Here is a 24,573-nt window from a genome sequence, read left to right on the forward strand (position 1 = left end):
GGCATTCAACAAAGTCAGAGTCCAGCGTACGACTAGCTTGGAACAGCTGTTTCATATAGTCCGCAAACACTCCTACTATCTCACTTTGGTTCGAGAAAAGCCTCCCATTAGCTTCCACAACTGAAATCTTTCTCTTGTGGAAGTAAATTTTGCTGGAAAGATGGTAAAATCTGGTTAATATCCCCATCAGAAATATATATCCCATGTGATTTCAGAAACCAGAACATTTCTTCAGCCTCTAGGGCCTACTCCAGCATTTTTTTTTTTTTTTTTAAAGAATAACATTCCAATTTGGATTAGAACTTTGTTCTAGAATCTCAATTTTAAGAGAAGTTCCATGGAAAACATTATCCACCAGGCCAAACACCAAACTATTCCAGTGTTGTAAGAAATGGGTCATATTTGCCAATTTAATATTTAGAGGGGTACAAGAATTTTTAAACCATGCATATTGGAGATCCGCGGAAAACTTAGGATGAGAAATCCAAGCATTTTGAAAATAGAACAATTTTCTTTTGATAACATGTCACAGAATGTCTGAAGAATTAAAGGGTTGTGGTCAAAGCTAGTTGCGAGAAGTTATTTCCACTTGCTAGTTCGGGAAAACACTAATCCACCTTGGTGACAATAAGACCCTATCCAGTTTTTCCTTAACCAAATGAGGAGGTTTTTGTCTATTTATCCAAGTAAAAGAGCAGCCAGGCGTAGAAATCTCATACAGATTTTCATCATTAATTATAGCTCTTAACACTGGTAGCGCCCCCGAAGGCCTAAACAACCCCCGAATCTTATCATTGGCCTCTAATAATTCATTGAAATCCCCCATAATTACATAAGGTTCAGTTAAGTTTTGTACCAATGAAGCCACCTAGGACCAAAAAATATTCGATCCGAGTAATGGGGGGCATAAATAAAGCAAACAATGTACGAGAAATCATTCATCCAGCATCAAATCATGAAAGTTGAAGGGTGTGAGTGAATTTGTTCAGCTCTGAAATCCATGGATCTTAGGGCCATAGTTCCTCCATTCAACCCTTTTAAACCGCTACTAGTCATATGCCCCACTATACCATACCTGTGAAAAATATTCCACTTTTTCGACCCCAAGTCTAGATGATCTCGACATTTTGTTTCACACAGGAAAATAAGGTCCGGTTTGTGTTTTCTCAGAATTTTTTTAAGGCATTGTTGAGTGAACTTGCCATCGATACCTCGCACATTCCATGCCAAGAATTTCATAATGATTGAGAAAACAATGATCCACCCAGTTAGTTTAATCAAGAACCCACCTAATGATTTCCACCACCTATCTACCCGCCCTCGAATCCAATTGCAAGACCAGATATAATGATGAAAAACTAAGATAAGAAAAAGGAAAAGTATAAAATAGATAACACAAAGTTTTCCCCCTACTAAGCATAGACATTCAAAAGTAATATTGGTGATTAGATCAAAGTAAATCAATAGGTTAGCAGAAAACCTATTTCTAGATTTAGGATTGATTTTTTTCAGCCAGCTATTCATGACATCAAGGATTGAAATAAAAAGCACAATGCAGAAGTCAAAGAACTAAGAGTATTTGTGATATGGAAGACCTCGGGGATGCCAGTCTCTGTTTCCATCACCATGTTCTAGAGGACAGCTCGATTGGGCTGTTGTAGCTGTATCATCTGTTGAATGGGAATCATTGGGTTAGGATTAAGCAAGTAACACTTTTCCCTAGATTTCCAAGCCTCCCAAAACAAAGTATTCGGATCCAATGACTCCCTCAAAAGTGACTCCATAAAGAGGTTAAAGCGGTCGATAGGAAGAAGTTGCATGTAATCCGGAGAAGTCCTACGACGTTTGCGAATGATTGAAACATCGAGTGCAGGTTGTTCCACTTCCTCCCGTTTCGGCAGTATCCCTTCATCCGTTTGTGTGAATGCATCTGCTGTTAATGATGCTTGTTTAACCCTATTCCCAGAACCGTTTCCCTCCTCTTTTGAGCATTCATAGTTTGATGCAAAAGTGACCGAATTGGTATGTAGTGACTGGATTGTCACTCTCTCCAATTGTTCCAGCCGCTCCATAGCTAACAAGACTTTTTTCAGCGTTCCTGCGTCTACCTCACTTGGTTCATCGGTACCACTTGCTTCCCATCTTTCACAATCATCTTGTCTTTGTTGCAGACCTGACCATTTTTTTCTCCTTGATCAAACTGGCTCTTTTCATTTTTGTCCACTTTTTTCATCATGAGCTCTAGCTTTGGTATCATGCTAATACTCTCGAGCTCCAGATCAGAAAGATCCACCTTCTTTTGCATCTTCAATTTTTTTGCAAACATTCCCCTTGAGGCCACATCTCCTTTCGCATTTTCAGGTGCTAATTCTTCTATTTTTCCAGCACTTCCCAAACCACAGTTCACCATCGATTCTTCAGTTGGTCCCTTCGACTCATTCTTCCTACTTTTGTTCTTGCTTTTGTTAATTTTCTCTGCCTCTTTCTCACCTTGTTGCCTCAAACCTCTTGACACCTCCCGATTACTAGTTTGGCCATCAGTTGATTCCTCCATTGAAGAAGGGAGCTTAAAGAGGTTTTCTAGAATATTGGTTGACATCATTCGATTATTCCTAAACTTAGTTGGCATTGTGGTTAGTTGTTGATAAATCTTCATACCTCCTTGGGACAGTGTCATATTGTCATATTCAACCGATGGACATCGCATGGTGGGGTGAGTGATTTTTCAACACACCTCACAAATGAACTGAAGTTCGTATTGTAATTTCACATGAACCCACTCTTCACCATTGCTTTCAATCTGAGCGTACAGCTTCACAAGGTGGTTGATGTTGAGCATAACTTTAGCTCGAGCCGAACCTTCAAGTAACCCCATATCAGTGACTTCTAGCTGATGTTCCACCACTTTCCCAACCTCATTAGCTGCCTTCAAGATCATCCCGTATTCGAAGCAGTCAAAACAAATATCTTGCAGTTGGATCCATATCGGAATAGGAGGCAGAACACAGTTGCTTTTGTACTCAGGGATAGGGTCCATTGACAAGTGTAAGAGTCTATTTTCCACCCACTAGGGAGCCACGGAGAGCACTTCATTTCTGTTGATTTCCAAAGCAAAAATCGCCTGAAAGCCTTCCTTGCCGATGAAAGAGATGTCAATGGCACCCACCGGTACCCAAAGTTCCACCAGTCTTCTACAGATATCAGATATCTGTTCAACCTACTCTCCGATGATCAAGCCATATAGAGTTTTAGACCCCATGCATCGAGCAGAAATATTCGCAGAGCCAACTTCCTTCCAACCCATTGAGCTTGAGCTTGAAAAACCCTTGTGGTTATCCCTTGCCCAAGTTCATTCCCTTGCCGGAGTGAACAACTTGCTCGAGTTGGTCGCTGCAGTGGATATTTTAGACTCGGGATGGCGGGAACCACCTGCACTCACGTGTCTCTTCATTGCACCGTCGTAAGAACAACCCCACAGAAAAGGCAACACCGACAGTGAAAGAAACAAGAAAGAGGCTGCCTTTAACCTTTGGTCCATCTTCACTTGCAAACAATCAAGAGAAAACGCACCAAACGAAGAAAGAAACAAGACAAAGAAAGAAACAGGACAGAGACAGTTCTCGGAAGTTTTGAGATAAGGATGGGTAAGGAAGTGGAAAAAAGAGTAAGAGTCAGGTTCTTGGGGTCTCGTTCAACGTTAAGAAAATTAATGGCAAATGCTTTATCAAGGGCAGCAATGAGAGGGGTGGTAGGTGATCATAAAGGCGGTGGAAATCCATCACTGTAGCTGAGGTGCAGCTAATGCTCAGTCATAAGGAGGTGTTACCTGCTCAATCTTTCACCCTCAACCCCTCCCAGCTGTTCCATTAACCTGGTGATTTCATGCAGACCAGCATCCCCCAGAGGGATTCTAACCCAGAAGAGAGGAGAGCACAGAGAAGAACGGGAGGCTCTGTTTGAAAAACGGTGGAAGATGGGTATGGAAATGGTGGAAATCATATTTCTAACCAGAGGGATTCTCGTTCTAGAAGGGTTCACCAAAATTGTATTTTTCTTGAACACTATGTTTGAGAACCAAGATTTGTTCCTTTTTCTTTATCTCTGATTCTTCTATGCATTACGTGCCACTTTGCAAATCTCCAAAAAAGCCCATCTTTTAAAGCAGAAGATGTTTTGGACCACATTCAAAATCTGCAACTAAACTTGTTTTATATCCCAACTTACAGCTGTCCCTTCTTAACGAGGAGACCCCAACCCAAGAGCCAAGGAAGAACTTTCCTTCATACAGTACCATAGGAACCTTCACTGTTAAGAGCTTCGTAACAAATATAATATTCTGCAAATCACATTTCAAAGTAATTTTAGATCCCTCAGGCACTTAGAACGTTTATGTTGGGGGTAATCTGGTAATTGTCTCTTTTAAGTCATGTACTAAACCGGTTGGGTTCATACGGTTCATAGCCTTTGTATTTGATGAGGCTTGGGTTGGTTCATGGGCTATTATGCAATTCGTTTTCTTTTACATTTTGAGGTTCTGTTCTACGGGTTCTTGGAGCTCTCTTGAAGGATTCCATGGCAGCCATCTTCGAGCATCTGCAACTTTGATTTCCAAAGGATCTTGATGAAGATTGTTTAGGGCTTTTGATCAGAGGAAGAAGACGAACACTCGATGGTATTATTGGGGCTTATTGTCACCTGTACCAGGTGTTATCACAAACTCTTCCCTTCTTCTCTTTCTCTGTAAACATCCTTGATTTAGTGCAGTTGGATTCAAACTTGAATTCCGGAGACGTAGGCAATATTGCCGAACTCCGTAATCATCTCTCTGTCTCAATTTGTTTAAACCCTTGTATGTTTCGGTCCATATAGAATTAGGGCATGAGGTTAATAACGATCAGAGTTTACATTGGGATATGATGTGGGAGTTTTTAATTAAAAACCAATCAGTCAATGAGTTTAATAGACTTGGTTTTAATCTCTCTCCTCGTTGTGACTTACCGTGTGGATGAAGAGTAGAAACTTTCAACCCTTAATTCATAGATGTTACTTTATTCATAGCTTCAAATCTCTTCAACTCAAATGAAATCTCCACTTGTTCATATTCATATTCCTCTACCCTTATAAATAGTCCTCTGGAATTTTGGAGATCACCTTCTTCTCCAACTATATTTTCAGAGAGTTGATATATGATCTATTTGAAGCTGCCACCGGTATGCACTCTCCCGCCGCTGATTCGAATGCTGCCGTCAATCGCTCTCAGAATGTTGCACCTTTCCAATGCCTAATGTGATCGTCCACAGTGGTTTATGAAGATGAAGAACTCATTCCAATACCTTTCCTTTCTTTTATTCTCAATAGTACATCTCAGTTATTTTTCTCTTGGTGAACTGGTTTCTGCTCAAAACAATCCAACTTTGCCATTTGATGTTGGAGTGGTTCTTGACTTCATTACCGACGATGCAAAGAAATCTAATATCTCGATGTCAATGGCTCTGGAGGAATTCTATGCATTGAACAGTTTTTACAGAACAAGAGTCATTTTCCATGCCAGGGACTCAAAGCAAGATAGTGTTACTGCTGCTTTCATGGGTATTTCTCATCATTATATTCCTTTCCCTCCTCATCACTAGTTAATCAATTTTAAAATTTCAGTTTTAATTTCTAATGCAAAACCTGTTTCACGATCATTCTTTGCCCGATAGAGTTGAGGAAAGCAATTCTATTCCTAGAGCATCGCCTAATGCAAGGCAATAGCAGGCTTTATTATATTCAACAGTTCAGACTTTTTTTTCTCTCTCTATTTTCCATTTTCAGAACACATAAAATTAAAGAGGGTATGAACAGGTTCTTTTAACCTGGCTACGTTTTTTTTGAAAGGTAAGGTGGCACCTTAAACTGAATTTTGAAAATGCCAATCTATAAAGCGCTGATAAGAAGAGGGAACCACTAAGCGCTTGGTCACCGATGAAGAACCCTGATTTTCTCATCTGGGGAAGGTCTAGCTTCAAAAAAGACCTGGACTAAGACTGGAATGTGCAATTCTTTAAAATCTAGGGTTTGTCCGGGTCAGTTTACACACACTTGGAGTGCATCTTCAGCATAACTTTTATATACAAAATATGAAGCATTGGTCTTTGACCAACTGAGCTAATCTCTAGAGATTAAATCTATATTTATTTCTCAACAGGACCACAATTAGTTAACAGAATTGTTATATTTTTGTCTCGAGATTCTTTTTTTCATCTACTATATATAAAAAGTAATTTTTTTATTGGTTTGAGTCAACCTTTGACTTCTCTTATTTGAATATTTCTGCCAGCAAATATACTTCACAAAAATATTATATTTTTATGGTACCTGTAGAAGAATAATAGTAGGTAGAATCAGATGAATACATAACTAGGCTTTATACCAGAAGAGTTTTTTTTTCTTTTTCTTTTCAAGACCCTTCTAGGTCTATTCAACAACATATTAGATTAAATCACTAGCAATTCAGTCATAGTTTTTCTTTTCTAGGTTAGTATAGAACCTTCTGGCTCTTTCTATCTTTCTATATCTTTCCATAAGTTTCTGAATAAGTAAATTTTGTCATGGATCTATCAAGTATAAAATCAAATTGGTTAACCAAGTTAAACAAGCTTTAGAATCTTCTTCCTAAGTATCATAGTGTGAATCATTAGCTTTGTCACATTTAGGGGACATCATTCTATGTTTATAATCATGTTAAATAGATTGGTCAACCAATATGCCACACAACCACCTACGGTTTTCAGTTTTCACATTTCAATTGAAAAGACTTTCTTGAACTTGATGGTTGCTTCAACTTCATAGTTCCACCTGAAACTTACAATAAAGAAGTTTCATTTAGATAGTCTTAGGGATGTAAACAGATAGTCAAAAATCCGAATTCAATTTGTATTCATATCCATTTAAGACATCCAAATTTGATTTTTTTGGGATTTGATTTAGAATTTGCATGATCCAATTAATAATCGGATTCGAATTCGGATAAGCCAATTTTAAGTTGAATATAATCCGATTCAATTAGATATTTGACAGATATTATCCATATCCAATTAAAGTTTAATTTTAGGGAATACATCGTTATCCCTTCATTAATATCCATTAATTATATTAAACTACGAATACACCATAACATTAATTGGGCCCAACACTAAAGAATGAGATGAAAGTCAAAAACATGAAGTCTCTTTAGACTTCAAGTTTTATGAGTGTATGACACTACAGCTCTTTCTAATTTCTACTTCTAGTCTCTTCATTTCCTCCTAGTAAATCAGTTTTTTCAAATATTCTATCAATTTGTACTTTCAGAAGAATTTGAACCTTGAATCTCTTTGCAATCCAATAGGAAAAGAAGCAAATTTAAATTATTTGAGCACAAAAAATTTATGTAGATTCTTAAGTAACTTAGTGAATCTCAAATTCTTCTTCAATACAACTATATAATATTGTTCATAGTTGGATGACATAAGCAATATATAGATAAAGAGGAGATCGTCAAAAGCTTTCACTTTCCCTATGATGTCAGAGCTACTCTCTGATCACGGCTCCAAAGATGAGAAGGTGTGCTTCGATGATGTAGACATCTTTAACCAAGTAACATTGATGGATAGAAAATTTTCTATTTGAATGTTGTTACTAAATAGGATATTCTAATTACATTCAAATATTTTTATCTATAAGATTAGTTTGAATTCGGATAGGATATTATCCAATAAATATTATTAACTAAACAAATTAGAATTTGGTTATAAATTTCCACATCCAATGGATATTGGATTCTAATTCTCACTACGTGCTTAATAATCGAATTTGAATATGAATAGTACCACATTCGAGCTGAATTTGATCCGTTTACATCCCTAGAGAGTCCCATCAATGTATCAACCATTGAAAACTGCTATCCCTATATCTATACATATGTTACATGTATCTTCTTAAAGTTCATCTGAACAAAAATTAAGGGATTTTCTTCTTATGCTTCTTAAATGAAGGAAGTAGAGATAAGACACCACCTGTTCCTAAAAATATGATCTTCAGCATGTCCCATATCCTTCTCAAAATTAGGAAGCAGAATTCATAGATGGTAATATAAGAAGGAAAAAGGATTCACAAAGTTTTATTCTACGATTGCAGGCTTAGACCTCATAGAAAATGTACAAGTTCAAGCCATCATAGGACCAAACGATTCAGGAGAGGCCAAATTTATGGCAGATCTTGGAGACAAATCTCAAGTTCCTATTGTTTCATTTACTGCAACAAGTCCTTCCCTTTCATCACTACTTACTCCATTATTCATCCGAACTGCATACAATGACGCTGCTCAGATGAATGCCATTGCTGCAATTGTTCAAGCATTTGGTTGGAGGGAAGCTGTGCCTGTCTATGTTAACAGTAAGTACGGTAATGGAATTATACCATATCTGGTTGATGCTTTTGAAGCAATCAATACTCGAATCCCCTATCGAAGTGTTATATCTCCCAATGCCTCGGATGATCAAATTCTTCAAGAACTATACAAATTGATGACAACGCAGACCAGAGTATTTATTGTACACATGCTTCCCTCTCTTGGCTCTCGTTTATTTGTGAAGGCAAAAGAAGTAGGAATGATGAGTGCAGGTTACGTCTGGATCATCACATTTGATATGACAATTTCCTTAAGTTCTGTGGATCCTTCTGTTGCCCATTCTATGGAAGGTGTTTTGGGACTAAAGCCTCATGTTAAGAGAACCGAAAGACTTGAGAAGTTTGAAGTTTCATGGGAAAAGAGATTTTTACAAGAGAACCCAAATATGGCCAATGCAAAATTAAATATTTACGAACTATGGGGATATGACACTGCTTGGACATTGGCAATGGCAGCGGAGAAAGTTTCAGGGGTCATTTCTGGTTCACAGCAGACTAAACTTTCGCTGAATATTAGCAGTATGGATAATCTTCGAGTCTCCCAAATAGGTTTGAAACTTCGAGAGCAGATATTAAATACTCAGTTTGAAGGTTTGAGTGGGTAATTTAAGCTTGTTGATGGGCAACTGCAATCATCAGTCTTCCAAATAGTGAATGTAATTGGTGGTAGTGAAAAGAATATAGGATTTTGGACACCCATGAATGGACTTCTCCAAGATTTGAATACGACTGAGACACAGACATATTCAAGCTTCAAGGATAACAAGCTTGGTACTATCATATGGCCAGGTGGTTCAACCACTATACCTAAGGGTTGGAAGTTGCCTACGAATGAAGAAAAGTTGAAGATTGGAGTTCTAGTGACGGAAAGATTTAAAGATTTTGTGAATGTGACATGGAACAAAAACAAATCTGCAGTCACTGGGTACTGCATTGATGTGTTTGATGCAGTAATGGAGGCATTACCATATAACATTCCTTATGAGTACATTCCATTCGCGAAATCTGACCATACAAGTGCAGGGACTTACAATGATATGGTCTACCAAGTTTATCTGCAGGTAATTGAACTGTAGTACTCTGTGGTGGTGTAATTTGTTGTTGGGGGTAATCTGGGTATTTCATGTATTTACCTGGTTTGTTATTGAACCGCCTGGTTCATGTGTTTGTATAAGGCATAGTTGGGCTGGTTTATTTCATTTCACGTATGCAAACAGTGTCGAGGGTTTTTTTTATGTGATTTGGGGTTTGAGCTCTGGCGATTCTGGAGATTCGGAGATGGCTATTCTTCTTCCTGCTCTTCATCTTCTACCTACGTTCGATGGTTGATTCTTGTGGTACTTTGAGGCAAAGTGCTTGGCAAAGGAAACGAATCACTCGATGGTGTTCTTGAGTGATTCGGTGATGGCTTGGAGTTGTTCTTGATGTTCTGATCTCACTCTGTGTTTGGTTCTTTGAGGCGATACCAGAGGGCTTTCATTCCTCATATGAAGAGGAAGACTCAATGTTGATTTGAGCATCAACTACTTCCATATACAGTCATCTCTGTACTCTTATTCTTCCCTGTTTATTTGTAATCTCTCAAGCTATAGTAGATTGGACTCTATCCAGAGTCCCGAAGACGTAGGCTCAAGAGCCGAACTCCGTCATCAAACGCCTGTGTCTCTTCTTCTTCTTGCTTCCAATTTTATTGTTAAATCACACGACCGATTGGCTTGTTAGGTTAGGGTATAGGTTGCGTTTTTCTTTTGATTCAATTGATAATTTATATGAGTTAATCACCTAATGCTAACGTGAATTGAGACCTGGGAATATCAAATTGGTATCAAAGCTCAGGCTAGGTGTTTCAGTTGAGCTTTGGCTACTGCTTCTGCTGGTTACAGTTTTGGCTACTGCTACTTCTGGTTAGGAATTGATGATATACATAATCTGATTTTGTTTGTATAAATTATGCCACTGTTAGCCATATTATTCTGTTAACCATGTTAGCCTGTTAGATTGATAGCCTGTGTTTCGGTTAATATAGATTGATTCATTGCTTCTGCTGCTTACCATTCTGGTCTGCTTATAATCTATTGGTTCATTTCCACTGTTAATCTATATATGAGGATTGGTGATTCTGATTAGATTAATTTGCTGAATTAATCTCATAAGAATATAGGTTGATTACTATTATATGTTGGTCATATATACTACTGTTGCTCCTGTATGTTACCAGTAGGTATTCGGTTCTAATTTTTATGACCTGTTTTGACTTTGTAATTGTGATAATCTATGTATGAGATTTATTCTGTTTTATTAACTGTTAATTGATCACTGGTTATATAATTTATGCTAGAATTTTATACAAGACTGCAGTAGTGATCTCAATTGATAACTTAGGCACTTTATTTGGTTTATATTGGCCTATTGAGTTAATAAATGTTTAATTGAATACTGCTGACACATGTATATGAGTAGATAATAAAATTGTGATCGATTAATTTTGTTTATTATATTTTTCAGAATTGTTTATATCAGTATTGTGATTTAATTCCAATATATACTGATTGTGTGTGATTTACCTGCTCCAAAGTGGAGTTAAGCAAGGGATTTGGTCTACCAGGGGAGGGCCAAACCTTGCTGACACTTAAGTATGCATTTTGATTTATCTTAGCTTGCGCATTGTATGAATACCACATGCATTGCCTTGATTTATTCTTTACTTATGCATTACATACCTATCATATGTGTTGCTTGATTTAATCCTTACTGATGCATTGCATATAGGCCATATGCATTGTTTTTTATTTATTTATTCTTGCCATATGAGTTTGCTTAGTCTTGATTGAAGTGCACCGTGAGTATTGTTACGAGTTCCTCTTAGGCTTTTTAAGAAGTCAGCCAAGATTCCAGTGTTCTCTACCTATTAGATCTATTTTTCTTTGTACCTTCCATCCCCTGGTAAAGTTTCGGTGGAAGAATCACACCCCTGAAGAAGTTTCCTCACCTTATTGGAAGCCCAAGTAGGCTTTCAATTTCGAGGACGAAATTTTTTTAAGCGGGGGAGATTGTGAAAACCCACCTAATCCTAACCTTGCTGTTGTATCAAATGCATACATACCATATGCATTGTTCGATTTATTCTCTGTTGTATGAGTTGCCTAGTTTCGTTTGGTAAAAGTTTACCTTGAAGCTGATCTATTCTCTCTACAATTTCTTCTTGTGCCTCCCATTCCCTTTGATAGGAGGGTGATCTTAAATCATTCCCATGACTGATCCTTCTATCCCTGCTGTTCTAGAGTTGATCTCCATACACTCTATAAACTTGTGAATTCTCCACGTGATGATTTCGAAGAGAAATCAAATGTGATCTCCATGAATTGATATTCCTTCTAATTGTTTCAAGACTTCAAACTTTTCATCTCCTATTCTTCAACCAAAGATTAGTAATCTCTCTTGTGTTGTATTGATCTACTCTTGCTATGATTTATTCTTTGTGATTAAGATTACGAAGAAGATGCTGCATCCTTGCAACCATCTTTTCTACAATCTCATTTCATTCTTAAGGTTTTCTGATCTTCATATTGATCTTCGCCATGATCCGTGTGAAATCTTCATGAAGCCATGATCATATTCTCGATTTGCTTTCAAAGCATGTTAGATTTACTCCCCTGTTTTCTTACAAAAGTCTTATCGTTATTTGTTTTCCCGTAGATTTTAAGAGAAGGAAGTCCAGTTAGAAGCGAAGTACCACCATCTCTTTAGAAGCCTATTACTCTCCCAATTTCGAGGACGAAATTATTTTAAGGGGGGGAGAATATGAAATCCAGCCCAAAACCTAAATTAGACACCCTATTTGTTTTGGATGAAGAAGAACTTGTTTGATGTTTGACCTTGAAGTTGGACCTTGAGTATGGTGTTGATATGTTTAGAAGGTCCTAGGAAGTCAAGTCGGACCTCTCCCTTAGTGTAGATTCGAAAACCCATAAAAAATTGATGATGGAATTCCCTACTTGAAGAGCTTGGTTGATTTAGAAAAGAGAATGCACCTTGATGAAGAGAAGATTGGTTGATGACCTTAGAGAATGGTTAGATATGATTTAAAGCCATTTTCCTATGCTAGGTAAGTTATAGTTGTTGTGTAGAAAGTTTCGTTTGATTCCGATAAGAGAAAGGCCCTCAAATCCCTGTTTTAGGCTATGCTGTCAGTCTGGGTCAAGTGCTTGGGTCGACTGGGCCATGCTACCCAAGCACTCAACCCAAGTAAACAGAATTCGAGCAGAATCTTTTGTTTAGGTCCTTATTGCTATATATACCTCATAACTTTGTGTTTTTAGTATCCCTAGCCTCCAAAACACCTAGAGAACGAAGGAAACTCATCTCCAAGCCTCCTTTGCGTGTAGAAGAAGATCTACATTCAACTCTCAAGCTTTCTCTCTCTTGTTCTTCAATCAAAGGTTAGTATTCAATCTATTATGCTATTGATTCATTCTTACTATGATCATTCTCTTCTCTAATCTAAGATTATGAAGAAGATATTGCATCTCTGCAATCATATCTTCTACAATCTTTTCTCATTCTATATGCTATGATTCCATATTCATTCTCTACATGATTTTCATGATTTCTTCTTAAACTATGATCATGTTTTTATTTCAATTTCTTCTAGCATATTAGATGCATCTCTATGATCATTCTTACTGTTGATTTACTGTGTTCATATACTAGAATGAGGTCTCATCATCTCTAATTCATCTCTTTCATTCATAGCTTGTTTTCAATGAAAACCATGTTGTTTTCCAAATTAGAAAGTCTTGTTTTCCAAAATAGAAACTATGATTCTAAATTAGTAAGTAATGGTTTTAATGGTGGTTTGATGTCTAAATTATGCTTTTTAGTCTTAGACTACTGTGTTAGACAATCTCTCCAAGTTTCGTCGCATTCCGGTTTGTGTAGCATAGGTTTCGGATCAAGATTCTCTTTTTATTTCCGGATTTGCTCTTGGGCAGATTGCCTAGGTCGACTGGAGCACTCAACCCAGCCAATGAACCCGCAAGAACAACAACTCTGTTTCTGATCCGTTTCGACTCCAATCTTTTGGAATCACTTCTTATGATCTATACATGTTTTGTCAAGCTTGTTTAGGTGATTTTGGATCTGTTCTCTATTTCTTATTTGAAGACTATAAGTTCGGATTACGAGGTGAGTATTCCAACTCACAATATGCCTATTTACATGTCTTTATGTATTAAGACATGAATGCATGATTTAGCTACTGTTATGTTAGTTTCCATTATGATATGAATGTTGTAAGTACACTAGGATCTTATTTCCTTATTTACTTTATGTACTTGATCATGAATGAATACTTATTCATGTATGTTTCTCATTCATTTAATCTTGTCTTATTATACTCTTCTATTTGATGAGATATCTGTCATGGATGATATGACTGAATTATGATTGTGATTGTTTAGGTATGATTTGGGACTGAGGAATGTCCTTTTGACATTTCTGTCCTTGGACATCATTGGGGATAGTATGGGATATTTCCAATGTTGCCCTTTGACACTTTCCCGGATTATTGGCTGTCATACCTAGGACTTGTCTAGCAGTGTTTGACTAGGATATTCCCTGTTATATTAGACCCAATTCGGAAGGCCGAACGACCCGTGGTAGCAATGGGGATTCATGGGCGCTCAAGACCGGTAACCAACCCTTGAGGGGACATGAATCACATTATGGGGGCCATTCATGGGTAGGGTTGCATATGGATAGACTTGGGCTCATGGGCGCTTAAGACCGGTAACCAACCCGTGAGAGGACATGAGAGCTTCCCGTTTACTATATGTGGATGACCTATAGGGTTGATGAGTCCGTAGTCTGAGACTATGCTGACTCTAGTGTGAAGGATACCAGAAAGGATCGCCAGGGGTGAGGAATGGACGTATCTGGATCTGAGTTGATATGACTAACTAGAAGACTTGCATTGGGCTAGGCTTTACCTTGACATGCGCCAATACTTAGACCAAACGGTTATGTGAGAGAGCGGTGACTTAACCCCCAGCCATGGATTGTCCAAGATGGATGAAGGACCCTTTGCCAGCCGGAGTTGTGAGATGAGACCTACCCAAAGAAGTATGGTGCTATGACTTAAAGCATGTCTGCCTATAGAGACCAGCATACATACATAGAGTTAGAAGCATATTTGCATATATTGTTTCATATCATTGCATATATGTTTGCTTGTGAATACATGTGAAGATGCTTATTGTGTTTGGTTTACTTGCTAAGTTCTTTTGAGGTTACCCTTCAGGGGACTTGTTTGTAGATGACATTGCAAGTACGAAAGTGAACCTGTACACCAGCACGGAGAACCTTTCCGTACATGGTACAGCTCCGGATGTCCTTGGACAAGGTAATAAAAAGCGAGGCAGCCAACACTCGGATTCTGGCTGCACCGACGATTCCCATTGATGGTAGCCTGCATCATCTTATTCGTCTATGGGATTGTGCACTAGATGCTGATTTGAAGCTTCAAGAGCATGACCCTAAAGTGAAGAGGATGAAGACTGAAGAAGAAGAAGAGCCGACTGAAGATGTGGATTAGATTCTCTTGTTTCTTCTAGACTTTTATTTTACTTGTATTAGCTTAGAGCTTGCTAGATTTCGATCTACCTTCCGCATATGTTGTGGGGTATATTTCCGCTATACTCTACAGTTGTCTTTTGATTTGGTATCTTGTTATTCCGCACTCTGATATTCTTTAGTGATCCTTCTGTGATCCTTTCTTGATTTTTATTGTTAACTTATTAGAATACAATGATTTGTTCTTGCTTTTGATTATGTTATTGTGCTAAATGGATATGATCGTTCCTAAACTTGATCTTTTGGGCTGTGGATCACTCCCCCGGGTAACCCAGATAGGGTATAGGCTAGGTGTATTTGGGCGGGATGTGACAGATGGTATTAGAGCCCAAGTTTTCGGACAATCATAACCATAGAACACGATAATGAAAGCATCCTTGAGTCATAGATCCATAAGTGACTCAAATTTTCTTAGAAGTGAATTATAGAAAACTTGGATTAGAAACTTGAACAAATGAAGCATAATGTACCAAGTTTGAATAATACACAATAATTAAAGTTTATGACTTGTACTTGGGTTGTAGTCATGGTTAGAGTTAACTAGTCGGTTTTAAGTATTGTGTATGTGTGTTGAGTCGTGAGTTGAGTCTTGAGTTAAAAGTTGTCGTCGTGAGTCGTCGTCGTGAGTGAGTCTTTGTTGTGAGGTGTTGTCGAGAGTAAGTTATCATGAGTCTGAGTTGTGTCATCGTCATGTGTTGTCGTATGAGTCTGAGTCGGGAGTTGTCATTGGGAGTAATGGTCGTGAGTGGTCGTCATGAGTTATAAGTCATAACTAAACATTCACAATTACTAATACAACAAAAGAAATGCATAATGTACAATAACATAAGTGAAACAAACTGAATTTCATTAATCACATAAGGGATTTTTACAAGTCTGAAAGAAAATACATCTGTGTAGCATAAAAGGAAACTCCTAGCTCTACTTATCTAAGTGATCGACTTCGGCGATCTGTCTGATCTCTCCTAGCTATGAACTCCTCCTCCTCCAATCGTGTAAATCACTCACCCAAGGTGCACATGTAGGACTCTATCCTCCTCTGCCCATCCTCTATAGTCACCTGACGAGCCTCTATCCTCTCCAGTATAGAATGGAGCGATGACTGATGAGAAGCCACACCTGGAGCCTCAGAAGTCGTATGTAATGGACCTCCAACCTCGAAGAACTGCGGTGTAGGAATCTCCTCATGTTTAGGAATCTCATCCTGACCTTGATCCTCATCTCTATGATCCTCACCTCCCTGATCATTAATGTCATCCCCACCTTGAGTTGGAACCCCGTAATGGTCATTATCATTATCATCTCCGTGCTCATCCCCATCATCATGATCATCATCATCACCACCATCATCCTCTATGTCATCAGCACCCTTAGCGATGTCACCCTCATCTTCTGACCTAGCTACGTCGCGAAGCCCCTATGATATCCCTGGTAGTGAAGCTGATCGCTCTTCCTCCAACCATAGAATCGATGACAATCCTAGTACTATCTGTTTAAGCAATTGTTCTGAGAATCGAACTGAACTCTATAGCCAGAGACTTTTCCTCCAGTCATGTCAATCGATCTTCTATATTGTATGTGTGCCTCCATCCTCAAAATTGTTGAGCTGAAATAGTTTCCTCCTCAACCTACTGAATCTCCTGATCCTCTGCATCATCATCTTCATCCTAATCTTGAACCTCATTTGGAGTTTAGATTGTTGCCTCCTTATTCATGTATTATCTCTGCTTATGACATAGGAATATTACTTTGATCTTCACCTCTACCTCTCCTAACCCCTAGGTGTTTTCTTTGTGTTGGTTTGAAGGGAATTTGAAGAGTCATGTTGAGTTTTGCATTGCATGAGTAAAGGAAGTTAAGTAATGCAATATTTGGTGAAGAGGGGCATTTTGGTAAATTCTTGGAAAATTTTGTTTTCGATGGAAACTGTGATTTGGACATGTTAGCATGTGTATAAGAGTCGGTTTAACATGCTAAGAAGGTTTGTTTGGAGAAGATCCATTTGAAACCCCTAGAGTTTGAAAAAAAAAAATTATGCAAGAAGGGCATTTTCGTAATTTTTTGAAAAAAAAAATTCGATTTTGTCAAAATTTCGATTCGAACAATCTAGTGTGTTCATAAGACTTGGATAAACATGCTGGGATGGTTTGTTTGGTGAAAATCAGTCAATTTTGATGTGTGAAAGTAAAAATTCAGCAACTTTGGAAGAAGGAATTCTCTTTTGGGCTAAGTTTAGTGATTTTTGGAAAATCGGATTTTGGTGGAACGAAGTGCGTGAGCAGCTTCCTCATATTGAAACAGTCATGTAGGAAGTGGTTTGAGGTCAAAATTCTATTTGGTTTGAAAGTGGGACAAGTGTTTGCAATGTGGGAGTTTGTTGAAGTAAATAGTGAAATTGGTGCAAAGTGTGGGAAATCTTTTAGTTGAAGCTTGGCATTTTGTGAAAAATGGTTGGAACATATTTCTTAACACCCCTAAACATGTTTTTAACCAAGAACAATAAGCATTTCTCAGTTTTGAAGAAAACCAAGAAGTTGGTAAATGGCATTTGTAAGAAAAGAAGTAAGAATGAAGACTACCTTGTGTTGTTGATCAAAGAAGGTTGTAAGTTGTTGTTGAAGCCTCTTAAGAGTCTTGGAACCTTAGGAATCCCTAGAGAACCTTTTCTCCAGAGCCAAACTCGAAGTTGGTGAAGGTAGAAATGGGATTGAAATAGAGAAGTGGTCCCTTTAAGGCTGTTTTTTTTTTCAAGCAACGCAAATTTTGCTGTTTTTTATTTCAAGCAAGGCAGATTTTGCTGTTTTGGACATTTTTTAAAAAATCTGATTTTTTTTTTATGCCTTGTTAGGATTTTAATGGCATGTGCAGTTGAGTTAAGTATGTTTGACATGTTGGAAGTGTGATTTTGAATTTGGACATTTTCTCGTAGATTTTTGACTTTCTATTGGTTTGTCAGAATGACCGGAAGAAGGAACTGTGGTGCTTCCTCAAGTCAGAATGGAAAGAGAGTTGTTCCTGGAGCTGGAGTGTCCTCTGGCAATGTTGAAGCCCAGAACCCTTTGAAAGGTCAAGTGACCGGTAACCTATCCGGTGCTCCTCCAGTGGTCAACTACCAAGAAATCATTAATCTTATGGGGGAAATGTTGCAACAGAAGAGTGCACAGTTCAACCGAATCTTGACTGGGATAATGGCCATGCACAATGAGACCCGTGCTGCTGCCTAGGCAAACCCTAATCTCGCTATTGTGCCTGATGTTGGAAAAGTGAAGTTAGATCACCAGAAGTCCCTGCCCAGTAGAAGTCCTAGCTATGCTAAAAAGACCGGCAAGAAGTTCACTAGGCACCACCAAGTACCTGACCTCAATGTATCAGCCTCGGACTATGGGACAAAGTGTTGGGAATGCAAACCTCAATCAAATTGCTGCAGACCCAAGGCCAATGAATCAAAGATCTATAGAGCCGGTACAATCTGTAGGATAGAGAGAACTTGTTTGTGTTTACTGCCATCAAGAAGGACACCCTACCTGTCTCTGCCCTCATAAACCAAGTCGTCGAGTTGCTTTAGCTGTGAAGCCAGTTCAAGCCCCTTCTGCCATTAATGTGAAACCCAGCCCTGACCCTAATCTGGAAACTTTGTTATTTGTAGGTCCAGTGACCCGAAGTAAGGCAAGAAGTCATCTTTGGGCCATTTCTATTGAAGACTTGATGGCTGGATTGGAATCCATGAGTGTTGATGCCAGTGTTCCAATGGTGGAAACTGCACCCTGATGAAGATTGGATTAGTTGGTGGTCTTGGAGTGGTCTCTGTATTGATTCAAAGGCATTTCTAACTCCTAGGTATGTCACTCTAGGTGTAGTGCAAAACCCCTTGATGTTTGGACTTGATCTGAGCCTTCAATTCCCTGTTTTGAAGTTGTTGTGTTGATTGGTCGACTCATTGGTCGATTGAACCAATCGACCAATCAATCGACCAATTGATTCTGTTTATGAAATTTGAATCCTGTCTCTTCTATTTAAGTCTAATCTCGGGAATACTCCGCCTCCTCTGCCTCCTAAACCTCTGGAACTAGTTAGAACCCTAATCTAACCCATTCTCTTGCATTCCTTGGTGATCTCTCACAAAGACTTGAAGAATTCTTCATCCTCCTACAGCAAAGGTATGATTTCACTCACTCTTTCTTCTATCTCTGATTTTCTTTCTTTAATTCTGTTCTTCGTTGAGATCAGGAAGAAGATGATGCACTCTTGCAACCATCTATTCCATGATCTCATCATGTTCTTTAAGATCCATGATCTCATCATGTTCTTTAAGATCCATGATCTCATCATGTTCTTTAAGATCCATGATCATCATCATGATCTTAACCTCAGCCAGTAGAATCTTTGAAACCCTAACCCTAATCCTTTGAAACCCTAACCTGTGTGATCGTTTGGAGAGCTTTTGGTAACCTCCCTTGTGAAAGGAAACCTCATGGGTAATGTGGAGGTTGATCTAAATTCAATATTCTTTAATTCTTCTTGTTATAATTGACCCATCATCAATTCCCTCCCTCCTGTGATCTCAACCTTTTTCATGGGAACAAAAAAAGGGTGAAACCCTAATTTCTTGGGTAAGATCAAGAACCCCTAGTTTGATCATGGTAACCCAATCAATGTGTTTTCTTTACTATATCTGTAATCTTCATATCCTAGTTCTTTAATCTTTGATTTTAATATTTTCCCTCATAATCTATGTTTAACCTAGTAGGTTAACCTTTTTGTTCCTAGGTTACAACTTGGGAACTTGATTTGATTTATGATTTGATATCCTCTATACCCTAGAATACTACCATGATAATTTCCCTCTGATTTGTACCCTTTTGAACCATCAAATTCGGTTCTTGATTCTCAAAATTCAGATTCTTGTAGGCCACTGTCTGCATTGGTCGACTGGTCCAGCAGACCAATCAATCGACCAATGAGTACAGCAACCTCATTCTTGGTCTGTTTCGATTGATTTATGATCTTTTCCTTTATGCATCTTTCCTAACATGTTGTGTGCACTTGTTTAGGACTGTCTTCTCAGGTTTAGTCAAGATCATACTTGATTCTTTAAGATCCTATCCAAGTTAGAAGGTAAGGACAGTTAATTCCTTAACTACATAGATTGCTTGTTCTCTGGTTTCTACTTTATGAAACTATGAGATTACCTACTGTTGTTGTAATTTAATTCTGATCTCCTACTGTGGGAACAGTAGCACTTGTTTTATATTGTCTTTTTATATCATGATGATATATGAATTACGTATTATTGCCTAATTTGATTTTTGCTTTTACATTCTCTTGTATATGATGAACTGCTGGTTGTGTATGTCATGACTGTTCTGAGAATGTGTTTGCTTAAGTTTGGTTTGGGATTGGGGAGTATCCTTTTGATGCTTCCGTCCTTGGACATCGAAGGGAATAGTATGGGATGTTCTCCGAAGATGCCCATCGACGCTTTCCCGAATCAATGGTTGTCATACCTAGGGATGTCTAGCAGTGTTTGGCTAGGATATACCCCTGTTATATCAGACCCGATTCGGAAGGGTATTGAGACCGAATGACCCGTGGTAGCATGGGGATTCACGGGCGCTCAAGACCGGTAACCAACCCGTGCGAGGACGGGAATCACATTGTGGGGGCCATTTATTGGAGGGTTGCATATGGCTAGACTTGGGCTCATGGGCGCTCAAGACCGATGAAATGATCCGTGAGGGGACATGAGAGCTTCCCGTTTACCATATGTGGATAACCAATAGGGTTGATGAGTCCGTAGTCAGGGACTATTAGGACTCTAGTGGAAAGGATACCGGAAAGGATCGTCAGGGACGAGGAATGGAAGTATCTGGACCTGAGTTGATGTAACTGACTAGATGACTTGCATTGGGTTAGGCTTTTCCCTGACATGCGCCGGTACTTATGCCAAATGGTTGTGAGAGAGTGTGTTGACTTAACCCCCTGTCATGGTTTGTCCTAAGGGATGCAGGACCCATTACCAACCGGCTGCCCAAGATATCTTAAATGGTTGAGGGAACCCAAGATATCTTATATGGTTGAGGTGTGAGCGGACTTTCCCTAAGAAGTACGGTGCTATGACTTAAAGCATGTCTGCCATAGAGACCAGCATACATAGAGTTAGATGCTTACATACATTATCTGTTTCATATTGCATTGCATCTTGTTATGTTTTGCCACATGTTATTTATGTTGTTATGGATTAACTACCTTACTGAGTTTCTTCGAAACTCATTCCTTTTTGTATATTCTTTGTTTAGATTATACTACAGGTACAGATTATTATGACGAGCAGTACAGTGAAGAGCAAGCCAACGAAGCGTATTACACGCAAGGTGCTGGCAACGATCAAGATTACTCTGATGATCCCCCGGCGGATCAAGCTGCGTACTACTTTTGAAAACAGCATAGAGTTAGAACGGATTCATTGGATTGACGAAGTCCATACTTATGAAGACGTTATCTATAAACTAGAAAACGCTTGATCTTAGTTTATTTCTTAGTACGTTTGTTTCAGTTGTAATTCCTTTTGACTTTCATACTACGCTCCGCTATATTGGTGGAGTGAGTTTCCGCCTCACTTTACTCTTTTTTATATCATTGGATATCTGGTATCTTTTCCACACTCGATTATACTGATTATTCATTTTTGTTTTGAACCTTTGTTTATAATATTAAACCTTGATTAAATTCCTGTTTATCATTATGTTATTGTATATGTGGGAGGATGATTTCCTCGATACTTGATCTTTGGGGCTGTGGATCACACTCTCGGGTATGCCAGTTAGGGTACTAGGCTGGGAGGATGTGACAGTTAATGTAATATCCAGCCCTATTCTAACCTTGACCCTGACCCGGATCCACTGATGTATTCAGGTCCGAGGACCCGAAGCGGTGGAAGAAGAGATTTATGGACCATTCTGATTGATGATCATGATTCGGAGACCAAGCCCATGGACATTGACAATGATACCCCTTGCTTAAATGCATTGTCGGTGTTTAAGGAAAGTCTGCGCATCGGAGGAGATTAATATGGTTGATGTACCAAATGACCTCCTGTGCACAATCCGAAGGTATTCCCGAAACTAGACTTCTTGATTGAATTGTGGAAGAAAACCTCACTCAATTTGACCTTGTATAGCCTTTCAAATCCCTACTTGAAGTTGCTGTTCTAAACCTGAGTTTTCTGCTGAAAATATTTTGGTCGATCATTTTGGTCGATACCATCGACCAAGGACCATCGACCAAAATGTCCCAGTCTGCCAAGTTAATGATTCCATGGAATATTCCTTTTCTATTTAATATGACCTCGAGCCTTAAGCCTTGAGCCTTTTGCAATCATTTTTCTCACCTGGGAACGTGGGGAGAGCTTCCCAAAGCAGCTCCTTGGTTAGTGTGAAGGGTATCTCATCAAAGACACTTAGTTTATCATTGATTCTTGTCTTCATCTTCCACACTAAGGTATGACTCTTCATTCCACTCTCTACCCTACCATTTTCTACTCTTTTCTATTGTCATCTTGCTGATGGGACATTTGGAATGGTGCTGCAACCTTGCAACCACCACTCCAAGTGCCTACTCATGCTCAATCCATGATTCCCTTAGCCATTCATTGATGCTAATGCTTATATCTCATGCCTAGCATATGTATTCCATGATTTACCTATTAACATCATACCATTTGATATTAAACTGAGCTATAGAGTGTATTATGTTAATGTTTAACATTGCCATATGATTCCAATAGAATTTCTATTAGTTTCTCTAGCTATTGCATGCTATTCCTCATCAATGCAATCAATTCCAACTCATGCCATGATGTTTATCACTTGAACTTGATAGCTCAAATTGGGGCTTTTTAATTGGACCATTGGATTGGGTTAATTCCTTGATTTATAGTGTCCTACTACTGTTGTTAAGTATGCCTCCAAGTTTCAGATTGATCCGAACACCGGAAGACTCATTTCGGACCAAAATCCCCAAAATCCACTATTCTACCCGAGGACAATTTTGGTCGATACTTTTGGTCGATACCATCGACCAAGACCATCGACCAAAGTTGTTGCTGACAGCAACCTTGGTCAGTTTTGACTCAAATGACATCCGATCTTCCCGACTTCTTTTCTAACTTATTATTGATGTTTGTTTAGGGCCTTAACAATTCTATTGGACTATTCTTGGTATTCTCAATTCATCATCAACTCATCCAAGGTAAGGATGGTTATATCCATAAACATATAAGTCATCAAATATTGAATTGTGCTTTATTTAAAGAATAAGATCCCTAAATTTCCTTTCAATCATTATGAGACTGTTACACATGTGTTAGAATAGTAGCATTTAAATCTTTATACTTTGTTGGGTTACTTTATCATTTTGATTTGCTTATGATTATAATGATTCGTTTCAATATCATGATTTGATTACTATTATGAATATGCATTGGATGCATGAGAAATGATGATATTTGATGTGTGATTGCTTACGTATGACTTGGGATTTGGGGGTGTCCTACTGACACTTCTGTCTTTGGGCATCGGAGGGAATAGTATGGGATGTTCTCCGATGGTGCCTATCGACACTTTCCCGAGTTATTGGATGACATACATAGGATTGTCTAGTTGTGTGGCTAGGTTCATCCTTGTCGTGTCAGACCCGAATCGGAAGGGCATTGAGACCGAACAACCCGTGGTAGTGTATGGTTGGATGGGCGCTCTAGGCCGGTAGCCAATCCGGTAGGGGACATAAACCATGCTACGGATACCTGAAAGGGGCCATTTATTGGTAGAGTTGCATATGGATAGACTTGGGCTCACGGGCGCTCAAGACCGGTAACCAATCCGTGAGAGGACGTGAGAGCTTCCCGTTTACTATATGTGGATGACCAATAGGGTTGATGAGTTCGAAATCTGGGATTTCGCTGACTCTAGTGTGAAGGATACCGGAAAGGATCGCCGGGGGCGAGGAATGGATGTATCTGAATCTGACTTGACCGACTGAGTAGATGACTTGCATTGGGCTAGGCTTTACTGTGACATGCGCCAGTACTTGACCAAATGGTGATGTGAGAGAGCGGTTACTGATCCCCTTACCACGGCTTTTTGATGACTTTACCGATCTTCCCCGAGCATTCCCAAGATATGGAAATGGGAGAGTGACTAACGACCCAGAGAAGTACGGTGCTATGACTTAAAGCATGTCTACCTTAGAGACCAGCATTCATAAAGTTAGGCTCATATCTGCATCATATGTTCCATATCACATTGCATTATTATATGTTCTGAATGTGTATGATTTCTAATTATGGAATAACTTCCTTGCTGAGTTCTTCGAACTCATTCCTTTTTGTGCAAATGTTTTAGATTACATTCCAGGTACCGAAGATTACGATGGCACCTCCTATGAGGCGGACTATGATTCCACATACTACCCTCCGGGTAGTGGCGTCGGTGAGGATCCGTATATTGGAGCCGAGGA

At 38.8% G+C, this 24,573-nt stretch overlaps 1 pseudogene; it reads left to right on the forward strand.

Moving 5' to 3' along the window:
* The first annotated feature begins 5,180 nt into the window (after positions 1-5,180).
* The window catches only part of LOC149024194 (glutamate receptor 2.7-like), a 41,338-nt pseudogene continuing 21,945 nt past the window's right edge, over positions 5,181-24,573 (forward strand).

The sequence above is a fragment of the Hakea prostrata genome, chromosome 2 (genome assembly GCF_041222555.1).
Source record: "Hakea prostrata isolate BN-2017 chromosome 2, UWA_Hpros_2, whole genome shotgun sequence".
Taxonomy (NCBI): domain Eukaryota; kingdom Viridiplantae; phylum Streptophyta; class Magnoliopsida; order Proteales; family Proteaceae; genus Hakea; species Hakea prostrata.